Source organism: Coffea arabica, chromosome 3e (assembly GCF_036785885.1).
Source record: "Coffea arabica cultivar ET-39 chromosome 3e, Coffea Arabica ET-39 HiFi, whole genome shotgun sequence".
Classification (NCBI taxonomy): Eukaryota; Viridiplantae; Streptophyta; class Magnoliopsida; order Gentianales; family Rubiaceae; genus Coffea; species Coffea arabica.
In genome coordinates, this window is record NC_092315.1 from 15,220,808 (window position 1) to 15,242,967 (window position 22,160).

Consider the following 22,160-nt stretch of genomic DNA (forward strand, 5'->3'; position numbering starts at 1 on the left):
TAATTGAGCATATCACTGGTTTTCCAAGGCAGCAAACACCTATTCGTTACTTGGGGTTCCCATTGTACTTTGGGAAGAGTAAGGCTTCATACTACGGTGAGGTGAGTCAAGCAATACTCGGCAGAATCCTTTCATGGAAGTCCAAGGTTTTGTCTCAGGGGGGTAAGATCATTCTCATCAAACATGTTCTTTCATCTATCCCATTGCATTTACTATCGGCCGCAGTAATGCCGGTTTCGGTGTTCAGAGTAATTGAGAGGGTTTGTGCGGGCTTTTTATGGGGCTCTACAAAGTTGGAGGCCAGGTATTGTATCCGCTAGGAGCAGTTGTGTTATTCGACGGAGGAGAGGGGCGTCGATTTTAGGTTATTAAGGGATGTTTACACAGCCTTCTCTTATAAACTCTGGTGGGAATTTTGTACGGGAACGCCTTTATGGGCACGGTTCTTACGTGCGAAATATTGTAGGCGTTCTCACCCTTGTCAGGTAGAGCTTATTGCGGGTGCATCAGCAACTTGGAAACGGTTAATCAATGTCAGCAGGGAAGCGGAGTTGTCTATGCACTGGTTGGTGAATGCCGGGACCTGTGACTTCTGGTATGATAACTGGCTGGGCAACGAAGCTCTTTTCCTTAAAGCCCCAGTTAAGGGGGATTTATCGTTCAGGGACTTTTTGGTAGATGGAAGGTGGAACTCGGTGTTGCTAGCACAATACCTCCCAAGGGACATCACAGCCATGATCCTATATTATCCGACCCCGGAGGGTGAGAGGCCAAATGAGGTGGTGTGGGTGTCAATACCTTCAGGAAATTTCTCGTTGACCTCCGCTTTCCAAGAGGTAAGGCAAGCTCAGAACCCTTCTTGGATATTCCCCCACATTTGGCTCCCTCAGCTCCCACTGAAAGTCTCTTTCTTTATGTTACGTCTATTGATGCGGAGGCTACCGCTGGATGATATATTGGGTAAATTTGGCTTTCAATTATCTTCAAAATGTTTCTGTTGCTTCATGGCGGCTGGGGAAGCGATTGACCACATTTTCTCAACGGGCCAACTAGCGGTAGAGATTTGGGACATCTTCGGCACCCCGTGCGGAATAGGTCTACCTACAGTCCCACTGCGGGAGAGATTGGTTGCTTGGTGGCTGTCTGCACGTTCGGATGCTCAGAGACGTTTTGTGGTTTCTATTCTGCCAAGCTTCATCTGTTGGCATATCTGGAAGGCACGGAACAAATCAATTTGGGAAGGGGTCAAAATGACTAGTGGGGAGATTTGTCATGGCATTCTCCAGGACATTACCAAGGCGGTTGAGGTTAAATTTCAGCATGTGATTGTAGCGCGGAATTTTGATCAGTTCTTTGAAAGGCTATCTCAGCCGTCTTCATTACGTCAGGTCTGTTTGGTTAGGTGACAGGCAGCTGGAAGGGGGTTCCTATCCCTGAATACGGATGGGTGCTCGAAGGGGAATCCCGGAATAAGTGGTGGATGTGGAATACTACGGGAGTCAAATGGTCGGGTGTTAGTGGCATTCTTGGTTTCCCTGAGGGTCAATACTAGCTTGCGCGCTGAAGCATTAGCGTTATTAACGGGGCTACGCTTATGCTCTCAACGAGGCTTTGTGCAGGTTCGAGTGCAGACAGACTCGCTGGTACTAGTGGGTATATTACAACGGCAGTTCCAGTGCCCATGGCACATTCGAAGGGAAGTGCAGCAAATATGGCAGTTAGTTGCGGATCCTACACAGTTCTCCCATTGTTTTAACGAAGCCAACAAAGTGGCTGACATATTAGCTAATGTAGGTATCCTGCATCCGCAGGATCCTGTAAGGGTGTATCACCACCTCTGTTCTCCTCCACGGCTAGCGAGAGGGGAAGTTAGGATGGATATGCTAGGCTTTCCCTCTATTAGAACTATCAAGGGATCATCTTGACGACCAGTCTAGTGCTCGGCTTCTAATTTTTTGATTGAGCAATAAAAGTAGTGTTTTTTGAAAAAAAAAAAAAAGAAGCTAGTGTTCACGTCAAAGTAACTGAATTTGACAAATTATGAGTCCAGTGATGAAATTACCAACCTTATTCAAGGTATATGCAATAAAGCTAGGTTTGGAGAATAACAACAGCCTCACATACAGGGAAAAAAACAAGAGAGAAATTAACAGGTTAAATAATGCAATTCCAGTTACAACCATATATAGTTCATTTGCAGATGAGTATGTAAATCTATTCCTTGTAAACTAAAAAAATACCCAAAATGAAAGTAGGAAAATTGATAAGAGCGCCGCCAATCTTATGACGAAACTCGTAAAAGACAAGCCCTAAATTTTCAAGATTTCAAGAATTTCAAGATTCGAAAAGTTTGAACACAAGAATTCAAGAAACCTTAAAGATTGTTTCAAGATCTTTAAGAACTTCTGGAATTTAATCAAGAAATTCAAGAAACTCAAGAAAGATTCAAGAAACAGACATAAACAGCCAAGATTTCCCCAAAAAAATTTCCAGAACTTTAAGAACGAAAATTTAGGGTTTCAAGTATCAAGTGCAAATAGCTCACACAACCCAAGACTCATGAAGAAACCCTAGGTAAGAACTTTGGATTTCCAAGAAATACTTTAAACATAATTTTTTTTCGAGATGAACAATAACACGGATGAACAGTACTATGAATGACTAGTAACTTCTTTTTTTTTTTGACTCAAAAGACAAAACCCTAGAACTCTAGAATAAGAACGACAAAGACACCAACAAGAAAACTAAAAGAGATATAACTTTGATACCTTCAACTAACTCTAATACCAGCTGATACATTCTTCTCCTTATTTCAAATATAACTTGTAGCACCACAAGCCCCGAGGATCTAGAATGGATATCAAGGTTTAGACAGCGGAAATCAAAATGCTCAAGGAATGGCTCAAGAACATTTGATTGGTAGATGACGCCAGAATCAAAGTGACTATTTGATTAATAAGTCGATAAGCGCCTTAGCACCACTTTAAGGTGTTCAAGGATGGCTCATAAAGAAGGCAAGAAGGAAACAGGCATGTTTAATGTTGGAAAATTGGTTCGCTCTATTGTCTTTATTAATCGAAGCAAAGAGTTCGACTATTTATAGCTAAAGTACAAATCCAAAAGGGCCAAAACTTAACTACTTAACTAACCAACTAAGAACTAACTAATTAAGGCCCAACTTAAGTTTTAAACTGACCAAATTATTTTATTAACCTAAAAGGCCCAAAACAACTCAATTAAAACAACAACTATGTGGTTCCAACTTACATGCAAGCTGGCACAATTTATTATTAACACAATCGACTAAATAACTAAGAAATTAAGGTCCTATTTGATAACCCAATTTAGCATTTAAATATAATGGATTCAGATCTTAATATTTTCAGACATATTTGATAAAAAAAAATTGAACATCTAAATTAATTCAGTGATACCAAATTTCCTAGGTAAAACTTACTCTAAAAAATAAGTGATAATGTGATATACACTCAAATGTATTTGATTTAATACTTAACAATTCAATAATTTAATGGAATCAAATTTCAATTTTTATATTTCACTTTTATCAAATGCTCCTAAGAGAAATAGACAATGCCAAATTAGTAAAGTATCTGCTCCTTGATCTGCTTCATGAATTAGGGTTTTGGGCACGGATTTCCCATCAACATCTTTGATAAGTGACTAATTTACGTAATAATTGTATGACATTTTATATTATTTTTAGTCACTTTGGTTATATTATTGGAAGAATATGAATCATTTTGGTTATAATTGGTGAAAAATGCTTTTAAGTGATTAAATGAGGTTTTTATCACTTTTTACTTGGATTTTGTGTATTTTGACAGTTTTGACACATTTTCGTATTTCGGCTATAACTTGAGTTACAATGATTGGATTGGGATGATTCTTGAACCCATTTGAAGATAAGAGATAGATCTACAACTTTGGTGAAGACATCCGAATCCAGTTTTAAGGTTTTCAAAATCAAAAAGCCGAATTACATTAGCTAATTTCTGTTGGTCGAAGCTGAAACAGGGCAATGAGCAGACAAGGGTATTTCAGTCATATCTCAGCCTACACAGATCCAAATGAGGTGATTCTTGATGCATTGGAAAGATAACTCAAAAGGCTACAACTTTCATGTTTTACACATGAGCTGGTTCAGCCTCTAACATCAAGAAAAGATCGGTTGAAGTTGGGCCAAAAACAGAGCAAGTGATCCACACTCGGATCCACTATTCATCCGAACCCTCGGCTGTTTCTGGGTTAGTGGATCCGAGGCACTGTAGCAGCTCGGATCACTGGTCAGAAAAGGCTGCTTTATACGCGTAAAACTCAATTTCACCTCCACCAACTCACATGTGATGCTAGACATGTGAGAGACATTCCCAGCTGTAAAAGGGAGTTGAAAACATCATTTCTTGACCAACCTTTCATCATTAAATAGCCAAATTCATTGCAAAAGGAAGGGGAGAGAGAGCAAAAGGATTGGGGAGTTCATAGGAGAAAAATAGAGAGAGACATACGGGAGAAGCTGGAAGCTGCAGAAATGTAGCTCTTTCATCTCTCTAGTGTTAGTTTAGCTTAGTATAGAGTAGTGTAGCTTTCCATTCTTGTTTATTATCTAGATTAGGATGAAGATGGAGGATGAAGAAGGCAAGGAAGAAAGCTCATGTGACAAGGGTTGTATTCCTTCCAATTTCTTTATCTTTTGTATTTGATTCCAAGTTTAGTTAATATACAAGTTCTGGATTTTGTGTTCATTATGTGTTTCTAAAGTTTATACCTTGGGTTTGGTTGAACTTTCTATAATTGTTAGTGTTTATTATTTGGTTATTTGATTGCTATGATTTGAGCAAGTTATTTAGCACTTTGGCTCTTTAAATCATGATTAATCTGGTACCATTGATTGTGATTATCTAAGGTGTTGTTTCTGCAATGGAAATTGAGATTTAACACTAGTTCAAGAAGTGCTAAACATAGGGAGTACACTCACGAAAGTAGAGGTACACCTATGTGGTTTTTAGTGATTCATTTCATGTAATTTCACTGAAGAAATGAACTTGTAGCTAATTTCATAACCATGAGAATAGGTATGGATTAGTTATAAGTATAATTGATTCACTACGAAAGTAGGATTCAAATGCATAAGGAAATTACACCATAATTAGCCTAGATGTAGTACTCAATGATCCAAATATAACACTTGCATGAGTAGTTAGGGATACCACAACCTAAGGAGCTTTTATTTGTTAATTTCTTGTATAAGTGCAGTAGGTTAAATTTCTTATCATTCATTGATAGTCTAAATAATAGAGAAGCTTTAGTAATACCGGTAATTGTTCACTCTTCCTTGTGGGATCGACCCGATATATACCCTAAACTACTAGTTGATCTGTATACTTGCAGTGAACGGGTGTAAATCGGTATTTTTTAGCTTGCATGTATGTAAAATACCCGTCAAGTTTTTGGCGCCGTTGCCGGGGAAGATTTGGCAATATCGGTGTGAAGAGCAACTTTATTAGTTTAGACATAATATTAGTTATAATGTGAATGTTATTTTCTGTTATTTTTGTATTTTATGTGTATGTGTTTCATTACCTATTTTTCTTACTAATTTTGCTTTTGAAGTTGTTTAAAAGCAATTTTAGGTGATGAGGAGGATAGGTCAATTTGGAGGACAATGCTTGAGAAGTGGAAGATTGGCAAGGGATGGTTACCAAGTGCAAAACTCCTTCAACAGAGGTAACCAAGAATTTACTGAATGTATGTCTTTTGAAGATGGTTTAAGGTGCTTAAAGGCTAAATTTGATGTTATGATGTTACAAGTTCAAATGGACACAATTATGCATGAAATTGAGCAAGGGAGGAATGTTAATGTTTTTAATTCTTATCATGTGATTTGTGACTTGTGTGGAGGTTATCATGCTACTAATACATGTATGCAAGCACAAAATGTGGATTATTATGATGAATTAGAGCATTACAATCCTTGTTTTGATCAATATAGTGCTAATTGGAGCAATTCTCCTGCTTATGGTTGGAATAATCAATGTACTTATAGTGATAATTCATGTTTTTATGATTACCAACCTGAAAGTGTCCAATATGAATCAAAACCATCTTGGGAGTTGGCAATAGAAAGGCTAGCTAATGCATTTTTGCCTTGGGAGTTAGAAAGTGAACCATTAGCTAATGATTCTAATGCATCTTGGGAGCTAGCTGTAGAAAATTTTTCTAATCAATTTGATTTAGCATTAGAAAAGCTAGCAAATGCAACTTTCGACCGTTTTGATAGGATTGAGGAAAGAATAGATGAATTAGCTTCTCACTTTGGTCAAATACATGAGCATTTGAGTGCATTGTGTGAAGTTATTTCCTCTAATAATGTGCAAAATGATCCTAGCATGAATGGTGGGAATGTTGTATGTGAAAATGGGTTGCATTTTGATGAAAATGATGAATTTCAATTGTGTTTTAATGAGCAAATATCCATTTCACATGATAATATCTTTGGAACTAACTTTGAGCCTCAAGAGGTGAGTTTTAATGACTCATTTTTCACCCCTCTTGAGGAGTGCATTGAAAGTATAGATTCTAAAGGTATTCCTACCCAAGATACTCTCATGACATTTCCTTTGGTAAGTTCTCAAGTGGTGCATATTCAAGGTAATATCTATGAAACACTTGGAATATGTAAGTCACTTCCATCTCTCACATCATTAGATCTTGTGGCTTTTGCTATAAAGTCACATTTTAATGATCCACCACGGCCTAAAATGGTGGATTATTCGTTAACTAAGCCTCCTTGAAAAATGAGGTGATATAGTCAAGCTATTGACTTTAAAGAAGCGCTTATTGGGAGGCAACCCAATGCTTGTTTAAGTTGGTGTTACTTTGGAGTGATTTTATGTTTAAAGTATAAGTTTGAGTTATTTTGTTGTTTTTCATTTGTAGGTTTTGGAAAAAGATGCAAAAGTGACCAAATGAGGTGAAAAAGGCGAAGTTTGATCAAAGATCTCAATACCTCAAATTCAGTAATTATGGTTTTTGATGCATTAAAGAGGTTTAGAATGCATGTTTAGATCATTTTACATGTGCGTGAATGGTTTATTTTGACATAGAAATGATCTAGAGTGTATTTTGAAGAATTGAGGTCAAACTGAAAATTGCAAAAATTCTGCAATAAGTGCAGATTCAATGGATCCAAGGCCTCGGATCCATATGGATCCAAGGCCTCGGATCCACTTCTGCAATCAGAGAAAACTTCGTGCCACGGATCCGAGCTCGGATCCATATGGATCCAAGGCCTCGGATCCACTTCTGCAATCAGAAATTTTTTTTTTCTCTCTTCTTCAACTTACACACGCACTCACACCTAAAACACACACTACTCACTAAACTCACTCTTTTCACCATCCAATCTTCAAACCAAGTATACCAAAACACTCCTTTTTCACTTGAGAGATGATTTCATAGCTAAAAATTCTTCAAAAACAAGTCTAAATTCGGATTTGAGCTTAGCAAGAACAAGGGTTTCAAATTTTTGAACTATCCATTTGAGGCCGAATTGGAGTGAAATTTTTGGGGGTTTCTTCACCATTTGCATCCATAATCATCAACCAACAAGTTTGAGGTAACAAATCTTCACCAAATGTTGTCATTTGAATTTTGCCAATTTTTATTTTTTTTTATTTTTGGGGCAATTTCGAATTTTTTTCATTTTGTGAAGTTTGGTGCTTTACATTGTGCTTATTGAACTTATTGATGATTATTGGTGATGTTTAACTCATGAGTTTGTAATTATTTGGTGAATTTTTGCTAAATTTATGCCTAATTTGGCTTGGTGACAAAGTTGCATATTAAGTGGCCAATGTAGCATTTTAATTAGCTTTGTGGGAGTTTATGATATTCATGTGAGTAATTTAGATTACCTAATGAATGAAAAGGGGCTTGGTTGAATAATTTCTTGAATTCTTAGGTAATTCTAAAAGAAAAGGTGAATTGAAGATGACCTTAATTGATGAAATTCATAAATGCGCTTATAATCCTTGTGGTTCAATGGTTTCTAGTATTTCATGAATTCTCAAGAAGGTCATTTATATTTTGGCTTGGTGTGTTCGCCTCCATTTTGAGATTGCTTTTGTACTTGCGGGGATTTGATCATTGATGACAAAATGTATAAATGGAACTTATTTTGTTCATGATTGTGGATTTTTTGTGTGAAATTAGCTTCCCTTTGCTTTGGATACTAATGCATATATTTGATTAGCAAAGATTAGCTCATTTCATGTTTTTATCCCTTGAACATTGTATGGTTCCACATGCTTGATCATTTTTCCTTTTTCCTTGAATTGCATGATTTTGTTGATTGCAACCTTTTATTTTTAAGAAATTTATTTGTTTTGATTTTGTCTTTTTCAGGGTGCAATAAGTGAACTCTCCATTCTTTCTCAAATACGGTTGGAAATTCGTCACTTGGCCATGGATTCTGATTACGCAAGTTCAATTGAGCAGTATTTTCTTTTACTCTTTATTTATTTTCCTTTTCTCACATTGAGGACAATGTGAAGTTTAAGTGTGGGGGAGGAAATTATTGAACTTGCATTTTAAGCCTATGTGATGATATTTTGTGGATTTAAATGCTTAGAAATGTTGGAATTGTGTTTGAAATGTTTGCCATGTGGATAATTTGCTTGAAATTGGGTTTGTTGGCAGGGAGTTTTCATCCATTTATAAGGAGAAACTCTGTGAAATTTTTTCTAAAATCTTTTCCAATATTTCACTATGGCCCAAAAGTTCTTCAAATTCTTGCATTTTCATTCAAAAAGGGCTAATTGTTCCAACCTTATTCTTCCAATTGTTGAAATGTTATATGTATTTTGGAAGGTTTAGCCCTCATTTAACTTGGAAATGGTTATTACGCAATTAGAATTTTTACATTTTAGAAAGTATATTTGGTAAAATGAGGAAAATTATGCCTATAATTTTACATGTTTAATGAGATTTCTTCTCTTTACTTAATTTTGCAAGTAAGTGATTGATATAGTCGATAAAGGTTATACTCCTCCTTTGATTATTTCTATAAATATTTTTTTTTTCTATGAGGGAAAAATAAAGAAAAAAAAAAAGAGAAAAAAGAAAAAAAAAAGAAAAAAAAGAAAAAAGAGAAAGTAAATAAAAATTGTTCTACTCCAATGATTCATGTACCGAGTAACCGGGAGTTGGCATCAACAAATGTCGACATTCGCGTAAAAAGGTACTTGAATTAAGAGTATGCATAGCAACTTGAATAAGTGAAATGTTGAGTAACCGGGGATCTTCATCTAAAAGTGTCGATTTTCGCGTAAAAAGGCATTCTCACTATTTAAGTAAAATTTGTGTAAATAAATCCCTCTTAGTTATAGAATTTTGAGAAAAAGATGATTATAGGAGGAGGAAAGCTATAAATTGACTATGTGATTTGCTTATTTGTAAAATTAAGTTAGGGTAAGAGATTAAGTTTAACTTGTTGAATTTAGGGTATAATTATCTTTCCTTTACTTGATATTATGAGTATTTAGTGTAAATTGAATAATTGTATAATGATTATTTTCCAAGTCTTGAGGAATTAAATTGGACAAAGTGCATATATTATTTCACCTCTTGAATCATTGCATTTGATTATGTGTGAATTGCTTGAGGACAAGCAATGATTTAAGTGTGGGGGAATTTGATAAGTGACTAATTTACGTAATAATTGTATGACATTTTATATTATTTTTAGTCACTTTGGTTATATTATTGGAAGAATATGAATCATTTTGGTTATAATTGGTGAAAAATGCTTTTAAGTGATTAAATGAGGTTTTTATCACTTTTTACTTGGATTTTGTGTATTTTGACAGTTTTGACACATTTTCGTATTTCGGCTATAACTTGAGTTACAATGATTGGATTGGGATGATTCTTGAACCCATTTGAAGATAAGAGATAGATCTACAACTTTGGTGAAGACATCCGAATCCAGTTTTAAGGTTTTCAAAATCAAAAAGCCGAATTACATTAGCTAATTTCTGTTGGTCGAAGCTGAAACAGGGCAATGAGCAGACAAGGGTATTTCAGTCATATCTCAGCCTACACAGATCCAAATGAGGTGATTCTTGATGCATTGGAAAGATAACTCAAAAGGCTACAACTTTCATGTTTTACACATGAGCTGGTTCAGCCTCTAACATCAAGAAAAGATCGGTTGAAGTTGGGCCAAAAACAGAGCAAGTGATCCACACTCGGATCCACTATTCATCCGAACCCTCGGCTGTTTCTGGGTTAGTGGATCCGAGCTCGGATCCATACGGATCCGAGGCACTGTAGCAGCTCGGATCACTGGTCAGAAAAGGCTGCTTTATACGCGTAAAACTCAATTTCACCTCCACCAACTCACATGTGATGCTAGACATGTGAGAGACATTCCCAGCTGTAAAAGGGAGTTGAAAACATCATTTCTTGACCAACCTTTCATCATTAAATAGCCAAATTCATTGCAAAAGGAAGGGGAGAGAGAGCAAAAGGATTGGGGAGTTCATAGGAGAAAAATAGAGAGAGACATACGGGAGAAGCTGGAAGCTGCAGAAATGTAGCTCTTTCATCTCTCTAGTGTTAGTTTAGCTTAGTATAGAGTAGTGTAGCTTTCCATTCTTGTTTATTATCTAGATTAGGATGAAGATGGAGGATGAAGAAGGCAAGGAAGAAAGCTCATGTGACAAGGGTTGTATTCCTTCCAATTTCTTTATCTTTTGTATTTGATTCCAAGTTTAGTTAATATACAAGTTCTGGATTTTGTGTTCATTATGTGTTTCTAAAGTTTATACCTTGGGTTTGGTTGAACTTTCTATAATTGTTAGTGTTTATTATTTGGTTATTTGATTGCTATGATTTGAGCAAGTTATTTAGCACTTTGGCTCTTTAAATCATGATTAATCTGGTACCATTGATTGTGATTATCTAAGGTGTTGTTTCTGCAATGGAAATTGAGATTTAACACTAGTTCAAGAAGTGCTAAACATAGGGAGTACACTCACGAAAGTAGAGGTACACCTATGTGGTTTTTAGTGATTCATTTCATGTAATTTCACTGAAGAAATGAACTTGTAGCTAATTTCATAACCATGAGAATAGGTATGGATTAGTTATAAGTATAATTGATTCACTACGAAAGTAGGATTCAAATGCATAAGGAAATTACACCATAATTAGCCTAGATGTAGTACTCAATGATCCAAATATAACACTTGCATGAGTAGTTAGGGATACCACAACCTAAGGAGCTTTTATTTGTTAATTTCTTGTATAAGTGCAGTAGGTTAAATTTCTTATCATTCATTGATAGTCTAAATAATAGAGAAGCTTTAGTAATACCGGTAATTGTTCACTCTTCCTTGTGGGATCGACCCGATATATACCCTAAACTACTAGTTGATCTGTATACTTGCAGTGAACGGGTGTAAATCGGTATTTTTTAGCTTGCATGTATGTAAAATACCCGTCAATCTTCAAAGTCTTGATTTGAAGCTTGGTTTTGCAAAATCGTGAACTTGAAAACCCTAGGAATTTGAGAAATTGATCCCTTTGACTTCACTGAAACGAACGTAATAGAGGACATTTCACCATGCTCGAATTCTAGCAGCAGGATCAACACTTGGACAACTTTTGTGCTCCCATTAACAATCATCAATGAACTCATCTCAATTAAAAAGAGAAGCCATACCTGCATCCAAATATCACAAAAGAAGTTAATTTGATTTTAGAGACCCGTGATATATATGAAGCCTAACAAAAGCACAAGAGAGAAACGGCCATAGCCATTCGTTCAACGTGGAGGAGTAACTAAGGTAATGGTTATGCAGAGAATGAATAACTAATTTGATTGCAATTGCAGTTTAATGGCGAATACTATATATCCATGAAGAGGCAGAAGAAACAGCACGTCCTTCTACTAAAACAGGCTGGAATGCCTGTATACCTAGAGTGGGTGCTCTATTCAGTAATACGAGATGCCCCTACATAACTTCCTGAAGTATATCCCACCAATGAGTGAAAACCCAACTTCTTAATAGTACTTAATAGTATTTAAGAAGAGAGTACTTATGCAACTATCTGCAACTAATGTCACATAATAAAGAATCAAAAAGGATATTTCACTTTCTCCGGCAGAAGGAAACAAAGTCAACACTCAAACTTCAACTCCTTCTTATGCAGTATAAGGATGATGTTACACTGTTTAGAAATGATTATACTACCCCTTCAACTTTTTAAAGAAGTTAACTCTTAGAATTCAACCTTCTAAAATAGTTCCTCGTGCAACTATTAGTGCCTGATGAATTCAACCTCCTAAAATAGTTACTCGTGCAACTGTTAGTGCCTGATCCCATCAATGACCACTATAAATTCAATGTATACAGTATCCAGTTTGAATGTATGCGACATGTGTAAAATTTAAAATTTAAATTTGAATTAAGATTAGTTCTTTTACATGTAGACCTGATAGTGTATACAATGTCAGTTGTAGTATGAAGGATAAACAGTTTCGGATTTTTGCCTTCTCTATAAAGAAAATTATTATGTAGATTAAATTACTACATTAAGGAATCTGTTATTATCCTCTATTGGTAATTAGTTTAAATTCTTAATAACTACCACACCTACCACACCTACAATGCAGGTGTTGCTTGTAGTATTTATGAAAATTAGCCCTAATAAACATAAATAAAATGGACAAACCATTATGACCATCTTAGAGATTTTCAAAAATGGGACAATAACAATATCTAAAAAGTAATGAAAACTAATAGTATATAAAGCCAAACTACCTTTTATTGATTGCATTAGTGAATTTAACTCTCAAACTTGATGTGTAATTCTACTGTCTAAAGTTCCAATGTTAATTAATCTAGATATTGAGCATCAGGCACAAATAGCAATGCCAAATTCACAATTGAAACGTTATTTGGATTGGAAAACTTACCTAATATTCAACCAGGAAAGGCCAAAAAATAGCTTTCAGATGATGACAGAGCATCTTGCCCCAGTTTGTCATAAAATATTCTGTAATTATATATCTTTCAACAAAAACAAAAGGAAAGAACTTGGTTTTTTGCCCAAAGTTGAAACAAAGACAGTAATGCGTAATTGTTTATATCATCTCTCTTATCTATTAATTAGATAGGCAAAAGCCAATGCAATAACGGTGTATGCCAATTTTGCTAATGTCTTGGACTATGTTGAAGAGGAATGTGGAATTATTTGACTATGTCTCTTTCACCCAAAAAAAAAAAAGCAATTTTGTCGCCCAAAGTTGAATAAAAGACAACATGTGTAATTTTTATATCATTTCTGTTATTTATGTAGTTGCAGGACCCACAATTAATACCACAATAGTTAATTAATCACGGAAAAAAAATAGCTTCAAATATCGTAATGTTTAGATAGCCAACACCATTAGCGGCTACCAACTTATGTCACTTTTGCTGCCGTCTTGGACTACTTTCAAGATGAATCTGGTTATAACTCACAGGAGTCATGCTTTTTCTGTTTTCTTTTTAATTTTCTTTTAACACAGGAAGAGTGAGCAGGGAGATTTGAATCCAAAATCTCTAAATTATGGAGTCTCAACCTTAGCCATTAGACTATAGTCTTCTTAGCATGCGAATCATACTTATATTGACATAAATTACTAGTCACAGCAAAAACAAAAAAAAAATTAGTTTTAGATTTTGTAAGGACAACCAATTGATGTGATTTTGTCAGTGTCAATTTATGTTGGAATGTGGGTGGGGGGGGGGATGGCACTTTATGCTGAAGATGATTTTTCACACGACCACAGCTTCTTTCTTCCAACGAGCAACTTTTGCCATAGCAACACACAATGCAAGCGTTAATGGTGATGCAAAAATTTTGGCTGTCCAGTTTAAAAGTATGGTGGTATTTTTTGTTGCAGGTACAAAGTATATGGAAAATGAAAGGATGTTTAGGCTAAGCATTGTTTAATTCTAGTTTGAAATCTGAAATTATTAGTGCAATTTCTTGTTTCATTTTGATGTCACTATTACATGAACTCCAATCCTATCTCGAAGACAAACCAATTATTAGGTAATAGGTTTGATTTCAATGGATGGCATGAAATTACACAACTTAGTTAATGAAAAAGTTTATCACATTCCAAACCAACTATTTGGCAAACCTAATAGTTAATCTTTAACCAATGAAAATATTTCAAATAAGATCTATGTAACCTACTAATTCCACATTAAATGAAATCCAAATAAAACTTGAGATCCATATTTGTCCAATTGATGATATTTCATTGATCAAAAACCAATTGCTAGATTTGCTAAGCAATTGATATGAACCGTGATAAATTTCTCTCAATCATTAAAGTTCTGTAATATAAATCAACTTGCAAACTTAAAACTGAATGGGAAAAATTTTTCATTAATGAAGTTCTATTTATAGCTTCACCTAATTGTACATTGAAATCCATACGTGCATTTGCAAACCAAGCAATTACAGATGGATGTGCTTATGTCAAACTTGACCAATGTGCCAAAAGCCGCGCCTGAAACATGTCTTTCCTCCAGAATGGAGACCAGGGAAGCATATTCCATACTACAAAGACATGCAAATCAAATAATTACAAATAAATTATACTAAGCAGTGGAAATTTAAATGATTTACCTCCAGTCATTATTGTTGAACAGAGTTTAATCCTTACAACTCCCTTGACTTCTTGCCTTATTCTTGTCTATGTGGACAAAGAAACAATGTAGATGTGTAGAAGAAGAGAAAAGTAGAAAGAGAATTTAGAGTAAGGATCTTCTAACTAATACCTAACCAAAAAGTGTACAACTGATGAAATGCCACAGGCTTTTTGTAGGTTAGGTTAGGGACCCTTATTGGTAAATACAAAAATCCCTAGGATTTCCTTCCATCAAGGAAATCTTGTCAAAATTTGTAACTGAAATAATATTTTCTGACTAATTGATTAATTTGATTGATTAATAGATTGAATAAGACATCAATTAACAGTAGATATCAATCAATCATTAACAAATGAAAGATACTAATTAATTATTGATAAAATGTCAATCAATTAATTAGAATATCAATCACCAATCATTATTTAATGAGAGATACTAATTAATTATTAACAAAATATCAATCAATTAATTAAAATATCAACACTTTAAAATCAATCATGTGGGTCATAATTACCAAAGGAGGCAAGTCTTACAAAACATTCCAACCATTGACCTTGAGGAAGTTGCAGGCTTGAACAAGCTGAAGTCATTGAGCAGTTATGAAAGCAAGCCAAGAATTTGGATTCTTTCAGGTTCATAGTACTAGTTATGTTTGAACTGAAAAACTAAACATAATCCTTGATGATGATTGTCTAAGACCATTATTTGGAACGCATTATCAATCTTGCTACTCATAAGTAAATGCTGTCAGTTCAGGTCATTAATCATGGAGTTTCTGAAGGCTTAATGGAGGAGACAATGAATGTTATCCAGGAGTTCTTTAGGCTACTAGGCTTTTACTCCAACGACAGCGACATCAGCCAAATCTGCAGAATCTTCTCAAGCACTTTAAATTATCACAAAGAAGATTTTTACTACTGGAGTGATAACGTCACACACAATTGCCATCCTGTGGAGGATAGTATTCAATCATTGCCCGAAAAGCCTACCAGATACCGGTAAAGCCTCTACATATGACCCAACTTATTTAAATAAGAATAAAGTTAGGAATTCCGTTACAATGATTAGCACCACAATTCATACAACCTTTTTTTAGGGATGTCATAAGTACATAATGTGTTGAAGCACGGAAGTTTCTCTTGAGGATTTTGGATCTGATTTGTGGAGGATTGGGAGTTTGGGACTCATAGGCTACTTTGAAGATGAGCTAATCAAAGTTCAGCTGTTCTTAGACTGGGAATGCCAAAACACTATGATCTTAATCTCATAACTATGCTTCATCAGGCACAATACTTGGACTTCAGTTCTTCAGGGAAGAAAACAGTGGGGTTGGTGTTGAACTTTTGCTTGATGCATTAATCATCATTTGTGGTCTCCTATTAAATGTACGTATTATCCTGAAGCTCATTGAACTATAATTCTTGCCAACAATCATGTATACCCCTTGCTAGGTATCCATCTTTTTCGTAAATGATACGGGTAATTAGTAATGATTTGTTCATTAGTTCTAAACATCGAGTGGTAACAAACACAAAAGCTTGAACAACCATCGCAATGTTCTTGGCTCCATCTAATGATGTCGCAATAGAACCTGCAACGGCTTTGACTGACAAAGGAAATCCTCCTATTTATACTTTATAGAGCTTTCACATACAAAGAGTTCCGTAGCTCCTAGCTACCTTGGGCAAGATATTAGGAATGCTCTAAATGCTCTAGGATGCTTAAGAATGCAGTGGAATGATCATGGTGTTTGTATGTCATTTGTCTCGAAATAAAATACAATAGGAGTAACTCTGATGTGAAATATGCATGTTTTTCAATTAAATGTTCTAAAGATCAACCTTGCTCTGTTAATTTTCTCGGTACCAATGTTGAATAAGTCATAAAGTTAACTTGGATCAACATTTTTTTCTAAATACCTTCCTACTCCTTCCCATGCCCTTTCAATCTCAATTGTTGTGTACAAAATTTAAATCTTGAATCTGATAGCGAAGAGAATTCAATGAGCCTTCCCCTAATCACTAGGCAGACGCCAATGATAACTTGGATCAATGCATTACTATGAGAATGGTAAATTTATATCACTATATAAGAACGGTAAATATATGATCTCCTAAAGGTGCAAGGAAATCTGTCTTTCAAAGATGTTATTGACAATGGTGAGTGGAATATAATCTTGTTGGGTCAACTGCTGCCAGTGGAGGTTGTTCAAGAAATTGCGGGTATGGCTGTTCCTTCAAGGGATGTTCCAGATGCCATGACTTGGGTTGTATCTACATCGGGCAGGTTCTCTTTATTCTCTGCTTTCCGGGAGATACAGGATGCTTTGTATTCTTCATTCATGTCTAAACAATGTTGGCATACGCAGGTGCCATTGAAAATTTCATTTTTTATGTTGCGATTGATCAGGGGTGGGTTGCATTTGGATGATGTGCTGACTAAGTTTTAGTTTCATATGCCATCCAAATGTTTTTGCTGCGTGGACTCTGAAGCTGAAACGGTACAACAATTGTTTTTGGAAGGGGAGCTGGTGATGGTCATGTGGAAGTTTTTTGGATCGCCTTGTGGAATTCGTTATGCTGGAGATCATTTGCGTGTGGTCTTGGCTAATTGGTGGTATAAACCAGCCAAGTCCAAAAGATTAAAATTTATCTTTCGTCTTTTGCCTATTTTTGTCTGCTGGAATTTATGGAAGGCAAGGAATATAGCTTTCTACCAAGGAATTCTTGTGGATTTTCATTCGGTGTGTCGAGCGATTTTTAGTGATTTGAGGTCTGCGTATTGGATTAAGTTCAGGGAATTTCACAATATTATGTCTTGGCATTGTTTTTTGGAACTAGTTGAGCAATGATTGGATCATTTAACGTCAGGATTTTTTTTGGCAATCCCGCAGTGGGGGGTGTTGAAACTCAATATTGATGGATGGTCGAAAGGAAATATTGAGTATGCAAGGTAGGGAGAAAACAAATGGCAAAAGACTAGGGTTTCAAATTTTGATCTAGAGTTTGAGTTAATTAACCAGTTAATTTCTTAATATGGCAAGAATGTATCACATGCAAGTACCTTAAATTATGTATCAATACATCTAAGTTTTGCCTATTAAATCTCACATCTCTCTCGATATCATGTGTATTTAATTAAACTCTTTAAGATCTTAGGTGATATAGTTACATCATACAAACTCTAATCTAGTGTCATGATTAGGTTAAGTAAGTTTATTTATGTAGTGCATGGTTGTACATCGCTTTTCAATTCAATACACTCCAAAAAAGATGTCCATGGTGGCCAATCACAAATATATAATTAAATCAAAATAAATAAATCAAGGCAAAAGTTAAGAAATTAACTAAGATAAATAATCAAAACTCCATCATAAAACCCTAATGCTAAATATAAATTAGTTCATCATACCTATAAGAGTAAACAATACTTCAATATTGAAAAATAAAAGACTTAGAATAAAAAGCATATAGAACTTCCTAGTTGAAGATATCCTTATTTAACTCGAACTAGAAAATCTCCGTGCGTGATAAATTTCTGAGTCTTCTGGACTTGAAAGTAATTTTTGAAAAATCACCTCTTTTATCACTTTTTGCTCCACTTTCCTACAATTAGCACCAAATACAAAACATAACTAGAATCAATCAATTAATACAATATTTAGCTAAATCAAGGGGACAATAATTATAAATTGAATAACAGTTTTGCACCTTATCAATTCCCCTCACACCTAGATCATGCTTGTCCTCAAATTTGAAAAACAACAAATCAAACAAACAAGTTCAAATAATGGTTATCACTCAAATTACCCATTGCCAAGATACAATTAAAACACATGTCAAGCACTAGTGGTTAGTCTCCAAGATATCTCTTTGGTTAGCTTTTATAACCAAAAGACTCTCCCAATTTCTGACTAACCAATCTAAGGATATAAAATATTCAACTAGAATTTGTTAGCAAATGGTTCGACTATTAAACAAAATACACTTTCACATTTTTCACTATTAGCACATTTTTTTCTTTTCTAAAATATCTCCACACTTGAGTTTTTTTTTTTTAATTCGAGAGAAAAAACTTAGTCCTTAGCCATTCAAACCTTTTGACGCAAACTCCGACATCTACTAAATGAAGGAGCCTGGTTACTCAACTCTCATCGCTTAATGACCACATACTCATAACTATCACCACTTTTTGACGCGAAAGTCGACACTTTTGGTGAAAACCACCAATTAATAGGCAACGATAACCAGCGGAGTATGACCAAATATGATTCACAGATTAGCGACAAAATAAAATTAAAGATCACAAGTCCGCTTCATCTCCCAAACATGGAGAACTAAGATTAATAGTTGAACCAATTTACATGAAAAATGACAGACAAATATTTACAATACCTAGAAAAGTTAATCAAAAATGGTAAAAGTCACAAATCTCAAATATTCACCAGAGAGACATGCTTAGACTTAACCATGCCATACTTGATACATTACCACATAAAACCTTAGTAATAGAAAATTTTGAAATATCTAGCCATTGTTAATCAGGAATAACCACAAAAATATGCAAGAAATGGCAAAAATTGGATAAAATTCGACAAAGTTGAACAAAAATTCCAACAAAAATGCCTACACTTATAATTTTCTAATATACTATCATATACTACCCCCCACACATACATCTTACATTGTTCCTAATGTAAGAAATAAAAAAATAAAAGTAGAGGAAGGGAGCAATGAAACTTTCCTGATCATTAGGGGGTGTTGTAGCATAGCTATAGGTGAGAGCCAAAAGACATGTGAAGCTCGACATTGGCCAACCGACCATCCATTTGATGGACTTGTACATGCAAGTGAGAAATCTCCTTTAGTGGTGCACCAATTCGGCCGACAAATTTTAGGGGCTACAATTGCTGACGGTGAAGCAAATTGGAGGGGGATGAAATTGCTCCAATAGCAACGGTGACCTTTCTTGGGACAAAATAGTCGATGGTGAAGAAAGATGGACAGCTATGGCAAAGAAAATGGAAAGGGAAGAAAGATAGAAAGAAAGAAGAGAGGAAAAAAAAGAAGAGAGAAAGAAAGGAAAGAGAAAAGGAAAAAGAAAAGGAAAGAAAGAAAGAAAAAAAATGTTTTTGTCTCTCTGTTTTTTTTTACTTCCCCCTTGTTGGAACAAGACGTGGGCATGTTTTATTGGTTGAAACTCTTCTGATGATAAAGTTGACTAATTACAAGTTACAACGTGCCCTCTAGGCGCGTGCGTGTCATGTTGCCTTGTCGGCCTTCAAACTCGAAACGTGAGCTCTCCAGGCGAGTAGCCGTGGGCACGACATAATGGTGTAAACGTTTTTGATGGTGGAGCGGATTATTATCGCATTACCATGAGCCCTCTACGCACGGGCACGTCCTGTCGGGAGGAAGTCTTCTAACCATTGAAACATCAAAAATGAAAATTAAACACACCAAATATGAAAAACATAAGATAAATATAATGAAACTAATAATAAAAATAAACTAAAAATTGAATTGGGTTGCCTCCCAATAAGCGCCTTTCTTTAATGTCTTTGGCTAGACATTGCTATGCTTGTTCACGAAGGATAAAATCTTATAGCTCGTTTCAATGTTTCATCCTCTATGTAATCCTGGTAACCCTCGTAAATAGAATGATCTTTAAGCATACTAGTTGCTTTCTTCCATTGACTAGTAGCTAGCACCAAACAGTTAAACAGTGACCTTAACTCTTCACTTACTTCTCCATCACGAGCACTTATCAGTTCAAGATATTTGACCATATCAACTCCTAACTTATTCCTGCCATGAAACTCAAAAATTTCTGATATAACAAAATTTATCACACTAGCAGAAATTATAGAATAAAAGACAGGGTAATGTTGGCTAGAGAATGGAGAAGATGTCACCATATTTGAGAATTGTTTACTGAATTCATCCACTCGAACAATTAGAGATTGGGGTTTTATTTTTTCATTCTCAACTTCCTTTTCAACTACATCTGTAGATCCTTCTCCTAGGGACTCTTGCAGCTCCTCATCACATGTTAGAATAATTGCACTCTCATCTTTCTCAAGATCGATAATAGTATGTGAGGACAATTCTTCACACATTTGAGAAGCCAATCGCATTATTCTTGAAGTCAATAAACGCACTCGATCCACCAGGTTGTGAATGTTCATTTGTGTCTTTTGATGAAATCGACATGTGTTAGTAGCTAGTGATTCAATCATTTCTTCAAGAGACATACCTGGCGTAGATGATGGTTCTTGAGACTCTTGCTGTTGAAAATCCATTGGCCTTGTCGCATAATTAAAATTGAAATTATCTTGCCATCCTTGATCATATTCATTTGAATAAGGGTCATGCAACGTTTGAAATCGGGGTGAAAAATCTCCAAAAGTATCAATTAGGGCATTTAGGCCATCTTGAAATATGGGGCACCTATCAATTGAATGATTTGAGGCATAACAGAATCCACAAGTTGCAACAGCCAATCTTTCTCCAAAAAAGGTCAGTGTATCTAAATATTGATTATTAGAAAATACTGGAGTCTCATTACTCCTTCTAAGAATAAAGTCCAATCTATCACAAAAATATTAAATGTTAGCAGTCATAAACTAGTAAAAAAAATAAAAATAAGAGAAAAACAAGAATAAAAATAAGATGAACTCCAAAAGAAACAAATTAATTACGTACCAGATCCCGGCAACAGCGCCAAAAATTGACGGGTGTCGATCTTATGCAATAATAATTACCTACACAAGATAAATACAAATTTTTATATATGACAGTGAGTAGGCTCGAATCCACAGGGATTGGGGATAATTCGTTTCTTCTAAAGTCCCGAATAGGGGGAATTTTAGAAAATATAAAAATAACTTAATTAACCGCCTAATATAACAACTAACGGAAATAAATAGGAGTTAATCAACAGTAGATACGATTCTAGTTAAAGGTGCAACTTTTCAGACATAGTCCATTCAACTGATCATCGATGGAAAGATAATTCAATTACTCATTAATAGATTGGTTATAGCTATCAACAAACTCTGACAACCAACTTTTCCTTACTTTGTTGATAGGCAAGGTACAACCATTGACTCTTTCTCTAACTAAGAAACAATTCTAGGTACGACAGTAGGATTTAATTCCTTGATTGCATTAAGAATTAGAAAACCCAACCCTGACCAACAAACACGCTACTTAAATTAGATCATATGTTTTCCTAACATAGGACCAATCATGCAAATCGCCACTGGCATTAACCAATCAAATAATTACGGATTCCACCCGTTAATCTAATAGTAGATTATTAGGTTAATTCGAATGTCGGACCCTTAACATTCAAATAACACAACAATCATAAGAAGTTAAATCAGAAAAAGTACGAATACCAATGAATAAAAGAAATAAGTAA